We start from the raw sequence: 14,110 nt of genomic DNA, 5'->3' as shown, positions 1-14,110 counted from the left end.
TACCATACCCCCATACACCCTGGTATTAGTTGCACCTAAAACCCCCAGCCTTAATTCCTGGCTGCGCCCCTGTCTGGCAATGAGTTCCATTATTTGCTGAAAGAAATGAGGAAAGACTTTTCATACAAAGAAGTTCGAACTGTGTTCGTTCACCACAATATTTAATTTTTGATAGACTTTTAAAAATAAAGATACCTGCATATCTCCATTTTTTGATCCATTGCCTGCCTATCGAGCGATATGCTGCAAAAAATCGATGGCCTTGACCCTTTCGCATATAAGTTGATGATGTCACGACCTCAATCCTAGCATGTCTCCATGTGTCTGCTATTCCTCAGTCTCGCGTATGGATGACGTGTGGTTCGTTGTTGTTTTCACTTTGGCGTGCGATTCCTCGCAATTAAGAGGGTTTTGAAGAAATAAATGAACCTGTACTCCACAGACATCACCATTTCATGAAAATGGGTGGCAACTGTCACTTTTTTTCACTGATAACATGAATCTTTGAGCAATAGCAATAAATAAGTGAATCCAGAATTTGAAATGATTCACCAAGTGGCAGGGGAACCTTCTCAAGGGTACGCGAGGCCAAGGGCGTACCCAGGATCAATACTGGTGGGATGGGGGGCAAGCCATGGTTGTTCAAGCTACAGGTAAGATTTAAGCATGGAAAAGGTGAAAGAAACTAACATTTTAAGGAAACTGTAACAGCTCTTTAATAGTTTTTAAAATTATTTGCCTGAAGAAATATTATTTTCCTTAAATACATTTGGGATTTTTGCTTCTAGGGGGGGAGGCAGCTGCCACCTCCTGCCCCTCGCTGGGTACGCCCATGCGCGAGGCGGAGAAGGAGGGGTGCAAAAGGGGTGCCGGTTGTAGAACGTTGATCCAACGCGGTGGGTAGAGGGAGATATAGGGGAAGGGATAAGGCGGTTGAGAGGGGTTGGGTGGCGGTGGTGGTGGGGGTGGAAGGGTACAATGCAGTGTAGGGGAGGAGAGGGCGGGTGATAAGTGGGGGAGCGGTAAGTGCTGCGTTCCTTCGCTAATCCTTCTCCAAAATCAACGCATTCACATACATCTCAGTAGCAAATACAGAAAAAACTGAAGGGATAACTTGATAGCTTGAGTTACCTGGAGATACCTTGAGATATGCAAGAGATACCTTGAGCGACCTTTACTCATATCATAATAAAAAATAATCAAGTCACATGCAAAGTTTGATAAGGTTTAAATTAAAGTGATTACGTAAAAATACAAGACAATGCCATCTATTGATATATATAAGTTAAAATTGTGGTTCTGCAATGTTTGGCAATATGGGCAGTTCCACAAGGGGGGGGGGGGGGGTGTAACCCCCATCTGGTATCTGCCACTGTTACATCTACATACTACCCTGCAAGTCACCTCAATAGGCATGCAGTGGGGGGGTATTAGGAGACCAGCCGAAATAAAAAGAAAATGCTCTAATGCAACTACGACTAGACTTTATTGAAGTTCTTTTTCGTGCGGAGAGAAAACAAATTCTCAAGCCTATCAGTTCGGAAAAACATATTTCTCTCTTAAATAAGAGTTGTTGGACCTGAAAATGTAGTGGAGTTGTAATGTGATGTTCTCCGTGTCGCTCTTTAAGATATCTTTTCTCAATTGCTCAAGCACTCTAGACCCAGAGCACAGTCTCCAAGTCTCCAGCGGCTTCCAAACTAATTCGTTAAACATCTTCGTAACGCCTCAAGGGCGTACCCAGGATCCTAACTATGGCAAGGGTCTAGGGGGCAAGCCATGGTCTAGGAGGGGGGGAAGCCAAGTTGTGACATTTTAGCATGGAAAAGGTGAATGAAACCAACATTTTAAGAAAATCATAACAACGCTTTATTAGTTAATGAAAGTATTTTCTTGAAAAATAGTTTTATTTTAGTTACATATATTATATTAATACATATCATTTTTCGTGGCTTTAAAGAAAATTTGTAGAATACTTTCGTTTCAATCCAGTACTGATTTGGCTTAAAGAATTTTGCGATTTTTGCTTATTGAGGGGGCAGCTGCCTCCCCCCCTGCCCCTCGCCGGGTACACCCATGTAACGCCTTTTGTACGCCCGGAAAAATAGTGCAGTTAATGGGACTCGATCCAGGAACATAAGCATGGCAATCGAACATCATGACCACTACACCACAGCTGGCAGATTCGGGCTAACTACGTGCCGTATAGTGATGGAAAAATCGATTTCGATTAAAATCGAAAATTTAGTTTTACACGCCAAAGATCGAGGAAATTGAGACTTCTCTCTAATGCCGGTAATATTGGAAAGGCATCCTCTCGATTATCACAAGAAAGCAAATCAATCAGTTGATCTTTCTTAAAAATTTTAGGGAAGTCGAAGTTATCCCAAAACTTAAATGTTTGTTCATTTGTAAATTTTTCCTACTAATAATTCACGCATGTATTTTTCTACACTTTAAATGTGTATTTTGAGTGTTTTAGGAATGTATACTGTACATTTTTTAATAACAGTATTTTAAAGGACTGTCGATATTTTCGACTAATCGATCTTTCGGTTAAAATTTCGATTTTTGTTGAAAAGCCTAGGGTAGTGCTTTGTGTTAATGAGATGTGGGAAGCTGGTGCGTGCTCTCGTATGTAATTCCGCTGAGTTTTAGGGAAGCCGAATGGTTGCAAGCGGTCATCCCAAAACTAAAACTTGTAAATTTTTACTTCTAGTAATTCTATAGCATGTACCTAGCAGTTTCTACACCATAAATGCGTATTTTGAGTGTTTTTGGAATTTATAGTTAACTGTTTTTACTCACTGTTTTTTTAAAGGACCGTCGGCCTTTTCGTCTAATCGATATTTCGGTTAAATTTTATTTTTGTTGTATAGCTTTTCATTTCGATTAAAAATCGATTGCTCGAAAAAATCGATCTTTTGGTTCAAATTTTGTTTTTTCTTGATTCTAGACTAGTGCTTTGAGTTTGTTAGATGTTGATCTCATGCGCATAAGCTGATGCACGCTCTCGTACAGTGGCGCAGCGAGGGGGGGGGGTTTGGAGGATTAAACCCCCCCCCCCCCAGAGCTCAGAGAAATTTTAAGTTCAATCCATTTTACTTAATTGGATTAGTATCACTAATAGAATATTGTAAGGATTACTAAAATATCCCTCAGAAAGCCGTAAAACTAACCATTTTGAACCATTTATCTTAAAATTCCGCAATTTATTAATCTCGCACCTACCGCTTATCCTGGTGGGTATTCCATACCCCCACACACCGCGGTATTAGTCGCACCTAACCCCCCCCACCTTAATTCCTAGCTGCGCCCCTGCTCTTGAATATAATTCCTCTGAATGAGAGATTCAAGCAATATTTCCCGCCGGTGCCCGAGGATAATCTCTTTCTCGACTAGGCTACTCGGCGACTTGGGATTCGAGATGAAGGCGTGCCTCTTGTAACCAAGCGTCAACACGTCGCTCTCTCGAGGCAATATCTTTGTCGACGGACGCTCAATTGATGGCCTTGTTCTTGGGTGGGATCGAGGGGGAACGCCATTCGTTTGGAGATGAGAAATAACACTTATTCCCAGCAAAAGGTCCTGAAGATCCGCAAAAAATGTTTTCCATCTGCATAAACATTTTTTAGCCCTCAAATTCGTGGTGCCGGAGTTGTGTGCTGAGGATAATGTTTTTTCTCTCCTAATTTTGTACTTTTATGCTCATGATATATGAAAAATGATTTCCATATGATTGAACGTTTTTTTACGTTAGGAAAGTTGGATGTATGTGTTAGCGATGATGACGATTTTTCCTTTGCTAATTATCCTCTTCTATATTCATGTTCAGGAGGTCGTGGTTTAATGAATTTAGCTATTGTTTGTAGTCGAGAGAAGGTTTTTGGGTACATTCACCTTGGTAGCTCGTGTAGATGGCCACATCCGTATTCCGCACATTTTATGACCGTAAAAAAGGGCCGAAAAAGAACCACACCATTGCGTATGACTGTAGATATGTATTCCGCAAATGAGCAGTAGCAGATTGTTTCAAGCGGGTGCACATTGGTTCCAATTGCGAATCTAGCGGGACAAAATTATTCGCAATTCGCTATATTACCCGGGTGTGGGGGATTTACGTGGGATATTCCTGCTAGGTGCAGTGGATGCTAGGTATAGGACATTGTGCGAAGTTGTGATTTTATAGTATTGATGTTCTACTGATTAAAACTTCACTGAAAATTGAAAGTGAACTTTAATTTTGGTTTTATGTTTGGTCAGTTATGTCTGCCTCGTACAACTACAACTTTCTTCTCAACAAATCAGGGTGTTTTCTGCTTATATGTACCATAACCATTGGCATAGCCAGTTTTTTTGGGTTTTACAGGGTAATACGGGGCCCTTCCGGGATGCATGGATAACACCCCAAGGGCAAAGGGGGTCCGGGGATTTTTGAAGTCGCAAACGTGATTATTATGGGACTCAAAAACAGTAATTTTGTACGAGTATCCATTAAATTAAAGTATTTTTTTATTCGTTGAGGCCATCTTACTCGTTTTAGGTGGCTCTAATAAAGGCTTAAGGGGGGTTGTAAACCGGAACCTCCCTCCACCTCCTTTTTGAGATACGTGTTGTTAGAACAATGCCATCGATATGGAATTTCCATTTCGCACCCATTTCTTTCCACCAATGGGCTTATTTCAACCTGCATGAAAAATAAACTGATATATGGATCGAGTTATTGTAAGCTTCAAAAACATATTTGTGACAAATTGACTGCAATAAGCAACGTTGATTGTCTTCAAGAGTCTCATGAACTCAGAATGGTGAGATGTAGCTGTGTGGCTGCGATTGGCGTTAAAACAGAGCTGATGGGTGTGTGGCTCTTAAAAATTAATTCAATAAGTTCACTATTAATTTAAAAGTTTACGTGCGCGAGTTTATATTATAGTCTTTGAAAATAAAATCACTGTTTAAAGTGCAAAAATAAATGGAAACGAAATTTGATTAACTATATCGATACTTCAGTTCTTAATAACCTCTTTAAGGAACGGAGAAGTGTACCTTTGAGTTTTTGCGTGAAAATTCCAAACAGTCTCTAAATAAATAAGATAGTTTAGTGTACTTTGTCACGAGTGTATATGTGCAATTACGACAAAATATTAGTGTATTGGAATTTTGTAATTGATTAGGAACCTTCCACGTGACTGGCAGTTGAATTCACTACGAATTCAATGGAAAATATTAGCCTTATCCGGGATTTGAACCACGGACTGTTGGTCTCCTAAGTTTCGTTTCAAATACACACTCCCGATGTTGATGACCGCAAAAATTCATTTTCATAAATGAATAAAATGCTTGAAAACCTTTCAGTATTGTTCCATCATGACTTTTGGTTGATAGCTTTTTTGCCTATCAATTTTTTTGAAAAATGTGATGAAATATTACATAATAGTCACAATAAATAGATGAAAATTAAAAACATGCATGAATCAGGCCCGATTTGAAATCTCTTTTTATAACTGTGTCCGATATGAGCTTTGGAATTAACGATATATTGATCCACGTATAAACGTGAGAAATGAATGTGGAATACTTAAACAACGATCATTTGATACAGGGTAAATAATCATGTGAGTTCCTGTCATCGCAAGTTTAGTTACATATGAAATCCATCTCCTTCGCCCCATCTACTCTTGCTACACCCTATAACCCTGACATCATTCCCTGATCTTGATAATGTCTATTTTACTAAGCTCCATTCCACACCAAAGTCAAACACCGATACCTTATTTTAGATTTTGCTAAATATTTGGAATCTATTCGTCCTCGTTATTTTTGGTTCCTAGGAGAAGAGATTTAGAAAAACTGAAGTGGACTGAAGGAGCAGAACGTCAAAGCGAATACTAGTGGAGCGCATGGAAAACAGAGAAAAATAGGCTATGATATCCATTAATTTTTGATACTGGTGTCTGTTAATTGTACTATAATTAAGAGCGAAGCAGTAAATTTAATATCCGAGTGCCCCGAATGAGTTGCATAGGACAGGTTATTAAGGACGTGAAAGAGAAGAAATACGTCGATATGAAAAGGCTATCGGATAGGAGCATTGGCGCCGACTCCATGGGGCCTGAGGGGGCCCGAGCCCCCCCAAAAATTCGTTACAGGTGTGAGGAAAAAATGTGTCCGGCTTGTCTATTTTCCCCTGAGTGTCCAGATATTGAGATTCGGGTGATCAGGGTTCTAATGTTGATCATATGACTCTTCTAAAATGCTTAAAAAAACTTAAAGTTCACTGCTTATAAAATTTACCGGGGAAAGGTGCCCGGTTTGGGCCCCCCAATATTTTTTGTAAGTCGGCGCCCCTGGATAGGAGAGAGGAATGGAGAGCTGCGTCAAACCAATCTTAGGATTGTTGACTAACAATGATGACACCAAGGCCGTTGTGAGCGGGAATTCGAGGGGTTCAAATTCCCCCCAAAATTTTTGGCGGATAGTCAAAGGTGTCCCCCCAGAACCCACCCAAAATGCATTCTATCTTCGAGTAAACACCCCCCCCCAAATTTTTTCCTGGTTACGGCCTTGAAATATAATGATTTAAAAAATGAAAATTCCCAGAGAGATCAGTGTCGAATTACTGTTTAATTTATATAAATATGTTGTTGTTGGAAGACAATTGCGATTAGTTAGAATGCCTCAATGACACCATTGAGATAAGGCTGTGAAATAAGTCATTGCGATGCATATCAGTTTAGGGCGGAGAATATTGGGCCACTATCCAGTTGGAACACTTAACACCCTCCCCCCAATTTTTTTTTCTGGTTACGGCCTTGAAATATAATGATTTTTAATTTGAAAATTCCCAAAAAGATCAATGTCAAATTTCTATTTAATTTATATAAATATCCTATTGTTTGAAGACAGTTCATTGTTTGAGGACAGTTGCGATCAATTAGAATGCCACAATGGCACCATTGAGATAAGGCTGTAAAATAAGTCATTGCGATGTTTATCAGTTTAGGGCGAAGCAGGGGCGCAGCTAAGAATTAAGGCTAGGGGGGGTTTTAGGCGCAACTAATACTCACGGGTGTGGGGGTATTGCATACCCACCAGGGTAAGCAGGAGTTGCGGGGGCCCGCCCAGAAAAATGTTATGAATAATGGTTCAAAATGGCGAAATTTACGGCTTTCTGAGGGATATTTGATCAATCCTAACACTAATCTATAAGTAATACTGATCCAAATAAGTAAAATGGATTAAATTTTTAAAAATTCTGAGCTCTGGGGGGGTTTACCCCCCAAAACCCCCTCTCGCTGCGCCACTGGGGCGAAGAACATTGAGCTACTAACCGGTTGGATCAGGACTTGGATCTGAGCAAAATTACATTGTTTAAATAATTTTTTACATTATAAGTTTTTAAATATTTATTAATTAAACTTATTTTAACCCTTTATTACTTCCGCGATTTCATAATTTGTTGGGATTTCGGTAGGCAAAGGTGGTGCCTGGAAGGAAAGTAACCCTCCGAACTATAATTTAAGTCTTGAACATTTAAAGTTGAAAATTTGACGTAAATGACTCTTATTTCAACTTTTGGTGTGATAGCCCCTCATGCAAAACTTATTTGTCAATTTTATGCTCATTTTTCTGGAGCATATGCTAAATAATATAACAGAAAAATATTTTTGTTGCCCGCTCGATGTAAAATTTCATCCCAAATGTGACTAACATGAAGGATATTTTTTTAACTGGAGTGTTTCATGACTGCCATAATGTGAAAGTCTTTTGTGACACCGGATTTTATGGAAGAGTAAAGACTGCCGTATGCTTCCTCAAGCTGGTTTTACCATATGCGACCTCATCCTTCCTCTTGGTTGAGTTACGAATTCCCAAGATGTTTGGCGGCTGTGGTCGTGAGGGACGAAAATAACTCCTCCGGAAAGTTATGTAAACTGTAGCTCACAATGGGATCCCCCCTGTTGTGCGTCCACAGTAAAATAAGGTTCCCATCGCCACGGCTTGTGACAAGTTCCATCAGGTCACTATTTCACGCGGACATTTTGCGACGAAGTTAACCATATCTTACGAACACTAAAATACTACGGTAGATCAGATCATAAAAGTAAAATAAGGGGGATAGACTGTATAACAGATTCAGAATTTCGCTGTCTCCGGGATCGATAAGAGAGTACAACGGCAGCGTTATTACTTATAAGTAGAAGATGCGTGAAAATCGCAAATGCGATATAGATGCGATGTGCGCAAATAAATGCGGAATAGATGCGTTGACAGGGCTTTTATGATATTTTTACGCAAATTTGCCTTTTCGACGGCAAAATTCGTACATTTTGCGCCGAGCGCAGTTTAAATGCTCCGCCGACACTCAACGTTTGAAGCATGTGAGCGACTGGCCGGCTGCTAGTTGGCTGGGACTCAACGTGGCCGCGAACTACAAGTGGGCGCGGGCAAGCTACACCTCCGCCACTATATGTCTTATTCCTTATATTGTTATAGCTCTACAACATAATTATTTAAAATATTCTGCAATTTGCCGTATAACTGTGTATCACTACATTTTATCGTCATCTACCTCATTATGAAAATGAAAAATAGTCACTGCAAAATGCGATACAATAAAAATGAAAGTGCGATTTTCGGATCACTTCGTTACCTGTGACTGCTACTCATCAGTAACGGTGATTCTTAACTGTGATTGCGATCACCGAGGTGAATCGCTCTTTAAAGTCATCGGTGATTTGTGGCGCTGCTATTACTGCTACTTTGTCCAATTCCAAGGAATGAGCTCTCCTCAATAGGAACAAATAAACTTATAGAAAATTGTAAAATTAGGCAAAATATTTTTTTTGAGGGAATAGTTCTGATTCCGAGTTTATATTACAATAATTAAGTAAATTTGATGTGGTAAAAGAATTGATAAGGGAAAATCATTTTTTATACATATTTATAATCAAACCATCATAATTCAAAGCTTTAGCTGTATATTTCGCACAGAATGTCTTATTTATCATAAAAGATGACTAAGACATCCTTATTTTCCTGTTGGTAGCATCATGGTAGCTGCCGAAGCTAACTTCACCGTATTCACAGTCGCAGTGATTTCGAGCATTTGGTGATTTAGTCACCGGCAGTGATCGGCTACTTCTCTTCAATCACATGTGGCGATATATCGCATATCACTTGGTAGCAGCCAGAGCTAACTTCACCGAATCCAGTGATTGAATCACCGATCACAGTGATTTCGAATATTGAATCACCGACAGTGACTGCTACTTTTCAGTAACGGTGATTCAATCACAGTTAGCGATATATCGCTCATCACTAGCACACTGTGCGTTTGAGTCGTGAGCGGTGGAAGTCGGACTCCATGCGCACACGACTCTTTCCACGTACATTTTCACTCTGAGGCTCATCGCACATTAGGCGGGTCAAAGGGTACACACGGCACTTTTCGCGGGTAGCCCACTGCTCACCTTTTCACGTCGCTTGAAAGATTCTCCTGATTCATTTTCTAGGTATTACTCTAAGAAATTCACGTGACCCTTATCGTAATTATCTCTCCTGCATTTTCCATGTATCGTGAAAGAAAAAGGATTGAAGATGCTCGTGTGAAAGTTTTCGTCAACGGCAAATTTATGAGAATAATACGAGACAGAAATGAAAATTTGTTCTAACACAAACAACTGAGATTAATCGAGGAAATTAATAATGAATTGTTAACATGATCATGTTGTTTCGGAGAGAATATTTTTTCACAGCAGGTTTTTAAAAATCATCGTCATATCTAAGCATAGGAGACAGATTACATTTTTCGTCTTTCATGAAAGATAAAACGTATCGGCAGAAATGATTCCCAAGTCATATCACCTGATAAGCATTTTGACTATTCAATACGTGATTGATTTGAAATCAATTTTACAAATTATGATCTAGGAAATGTTGCATTTTAAAATTTCGTTCATAAATCCCCCCTCATCACCTTCCCCCCTTCCCCTTGCTTCCACTTCCCTCTTCCCCCCAACCCCTCAACCCAGAAACGCTTCGCTGAGTCGCACTGTGCGAGCGGCTCTAGAGTGTGCTGTGAGCGGTGAGGCAGCTCCACAGAAAGAGTCGTTTATGCCATCACTACAGCCTACAAGCTTATGTATTCCTTAATGCTTGCATTTCGGACAAAATGTTTTAGTTTCATAGGCAGATAACCTATGACTGAAAAAATGTATAAATTGAATGAGAAACACACAATTTTGATATATTTTGTACCTTAAAAGATGATGCAGTAACATCGAAACCTTGGTCGGTGGTAGTAGTTTATTCATCATTTTCATCTTGTGGGGTTCTGCCCGTCGGCAGGTCCCTTGCGCCAACGCAGTATCCATTCTTTCCTGTCTCCGGCCATTTCTTTGAAGTCTCTATATTTTCCTATTTTTACGTTGTCAATGAACTTCAGCCTTCTCCTTCCCCTTCTTCTGATCCCTTTCACCGTTCCACGTTCCATAGTTTACTATCGTGGAAAGTTGCAAGTGTTTTTTTCAATAAAGCCGGGTCAATACGTCAAAACAAGTTTGAAATACTCTCGGATTATTCGTCGATACAGTACAGCATCCCAACACAGGGGCGTAGCTAGGAATTAAGGCTGGGAGGGATATAAGCGCAACTAATAATGGGGTGTCTGGCGATATGGCACACCCGCCAGGGTAAGCAGGAGGTGCGGGGGCCCTCCCCACAAAAATTTTAGGATAAATAGTGAGTTTTACGGCTTTCTGAGGGATATTTATAAATCCTTACATTATTCTATAAGTAATATTTATGCAATTAAGTAAAATTTATGTATTTAACTTAAAAATTTCTCTGAGCTCTGGGGGGGGGGAGGGGGGTTTGACCCCCAAACCTCCCCCCTCGCTGCGCCACTGTCCCAACCAAGACTCCTCGTCTCCGCTCCCGGCCGCGCTTCCGTCCGTGGGCGCCCTGACGATCGCACCCAGGCACGTTCCTCCCCAACCCCTTACCTGATAAGCGGCCGAGAAACGTGAGAATCTGCATCAGCAGCACTCCGCGGGTGGTCAACCGAAATCGGTGAAAGGGTAGAGCGATGGAGGTGGGCTTTACCAGGGACGCAGCCAGGAATTAAGGCTGGGAGGGGGGAGTTTAGGTGCAACTAATACCGGTGTGTGTGGTGGTATGGAATACCCACCAGGATAAGCGGTAGGTGCGAGATTAATAAATTGCGGAATTTTAAAATAAACGGTTCAAAATTGTGAGTTTTACGGCTTTCCGAGGGATATTTTATCAATATTAATATTTACACTATTATATTAGTAATATCAATCCTATTAAGTAAAATGGATTAAATTTAAATATTTCTCTGAGCTCTGGGGGGGGGGGGGTTTAAACCCCCAAACACCCCCCCCCCTCGCTGCGCCACTAGGCCTTACTATATAAAGAATCCACCAATGAAACAGGATGATTAAATAAAGTAATTGGTTGTCGTAAAAAATTTTTCCTGGATTTCACACAATTACTTATACCCCTTCTTTTTTACAGAGCGCAACTTCCAGTATAACTTTACTTGAGTAGCCGTACTTGCTTCACGAACAAAATTCACTAACTCTGTAAAAAAGAAGTGGTATAAGTAATTGTGTGAAATCCAGGAAAACTTATTATGGAATGCCACAAAGTTGATCAAGAGTTAGCGAATTTTGTTGAAAAAATCTTTTTAAATATTTTATTACTAATGAAATGAATGTATAAATACAGCCATTTTGAATAAAACACGAGAAAATATATTCTCTGAACACAGTGTCCACTGAATATCCATCATCGCAGTTGAGGCATTTTTGCAGCCTGCCATTTGCATAAACTCTCGTAACACGTTGACAGGTTTTGCCACTATATCGTCTGCAAGGCTTTGTTTGAGGGCTTGGATGGTTATGGGTGGATCGGTTTGAAAAATCTTCAGAACAGTCCAATTGCGCAGAATGACGAAAAGCTCGTCGCGTTTGCGCTAAGCTATCTCCATTTTGATACAACAATTTGCTTGCGAAGCTAGGACGCTCTCCAGTCCAGCGATGCATGGCAACTGAAATGGCAGACTGTGCAATAGGGTGGTTTCCTATTTTTTTATTGCCTAAATCGAAAGATTATCACTCCTAGAGTACGCATTTCACGCATTTAGTTATTTTAATGACGATATCAATTATTCGCGATTAAATAAAAAGTGAAAATTTCTAATCGCGCGAAAACGAAACGGTTAAATATGAATGCTGGCTTTTTTTCTGCCGATAACATTCTAGGTAATGGGATTGATTTTTTTTTAACCCGATAGCAATGAAACCACTTGGACCTTGATTAAAATGATGGCCGAGGTGGGCAATATTAGGGCCTATTTTCGTTTATAACACTTTCCTTCAATTAATTTTTTCCGATGACATTCTAGGTATTAGGCTTGATTTTCTGTAGCCCAATATCAATTGAATCACTTGGTCTTCGATTGAAGTAATAGCTGCGTGGGCAATATTAGGACCTCTTTTCATCAATAACACTTCCCTAATCCATTCCTTTGATTTTCTCTCCTCGGAACCAACCGAAGCTTAAGAGTGGCTGCCCTGGTCGGAGGGAAGGACGCTTGCGAACGTTATCCAGACCCCAAAAAGGTATAAATCTCTGGCCGCGGTGGTTTATTTTTTTTGGCAAGGCATGATAGCCATTCTGCCACTCACTGAGCGTCTTAAGGCCATGTGGGATATGCCTCAGCGGAAGCGCTTTTTTTTAAAAATGCGATTCGCTTTCTCTTTTTTTACCGGAGCAGCCATGGTCGTGTTTACATACCAGTGTGGAAAAACAAAACATGAAGAAAAAAGAAACAAGATGAATCGAAATCCGTGGTGGTGTAGCTATGGGCAAGGCTGGGTAGTATTTTAAATGCAAGTATTTAAAAATACGTATTTGAAACATGGGCGTACCCAGCGAGGGGCAGGGGGGGCAGCTGCTCCCCCCTAGAAGTAAAAATCGCAAAAGTCTTTCAGCAAATCAGTACTGAATTGAAACGAAAGTATTCAACAAATATTCTTTAAACCCACGAAAAATTATATTTATTAGTATAAGATATGTAACTAAAATAAAACTATTTTTTCAAGGAAATAATCCTATAAATCCCATGGCTTGCCCCCCCCCCCCTAGCTATGATCCTGGGTACGCCCTTGATTTGAAATACATTTGTAATTTGTATTTGGCATTTCAAATACACGACCTGAATGTATCCTGCATTTTGTATTTCAAATAAAGATTTTTGGTATGCTTTCATTCTAAAATAAAATATACATTTGTAAAATACTTTTGAAGTAACCTTGATAGCACTTCTGTGACATTATGCTTCTGGCATTACTTCGTTTTCGTTAGAATCGTTTTCTCCATGTTTGCAACTATCCATAACGTGCCAAGGTAGATTAAATATTATTTAACACCTCTTAGTTTCCATAAAAATGTATTTTGTATTTTAAAAGATTTTTGAAATACTATTTGTTAGTTTGTTTTTTGAATACCCAGATCAAAGGTATTTTGAATTTTGCATTTCAAATATACTTGAAGCGGTATTTTGTATTTCAAATACTACTCAGCCTTTATTTTGCCCGGCCCTGCTTACCGGGGGGTTTGGTATGGAATAACCACCAATTAAACGCTATTTGGGCGCAGGGTCCCCCCTATAGCAACGTCGCCCCGGGCAGTAGCCCGGGCTGCCCAGCCCTTAAGCTGGCCCCCAATAATACCACAGCAACTCCGTTAATATTATGCTGAAATTCATAATCATAATTAGTTTTTTTTCCGAAACGGGCTGTGTTGCAGTGGTTTATTCTCCATGGTGCATAGTCAATATATTTCATCGATTGAAAATTAATTATATTTAAAAACTTTTGGGCTATGTCGCCGCGTCAATTCTTAGGGTGGCCCTAACGTTTCCCGACCGATGCTGGTCTCTTTTTCAAGGGATTATGAACAGATTAGAATTTAAAATATTTTATATAGGTATCTTGTCAGTTGGTGGGGGGAGGGGAGCGGGAGGTTGGACGAGTGGGTTGCTGCTTGTTTTTTCTCACTACGGGTTGCCAAGTACGGC

This window comes from Ischnura elegans, chromosome 12, assembly GCF_921293095.1.
Source record: "Ischnura elegans chromosome 12, ioIscEleg1.1, whole genome shotgun sequence".
NCBI classification, from domain to species: domain Eukaryota; kingdom Metazoa; phylum Arthropoda; class Insecta; order Odonata; family Coenagrionidae; genus Ischnura; species Ischnura elegans.
The sequence above is the reverse complement of the archived record's forward strand: the minus strand, read 5'-3'. Positions refer to the sequence as shown.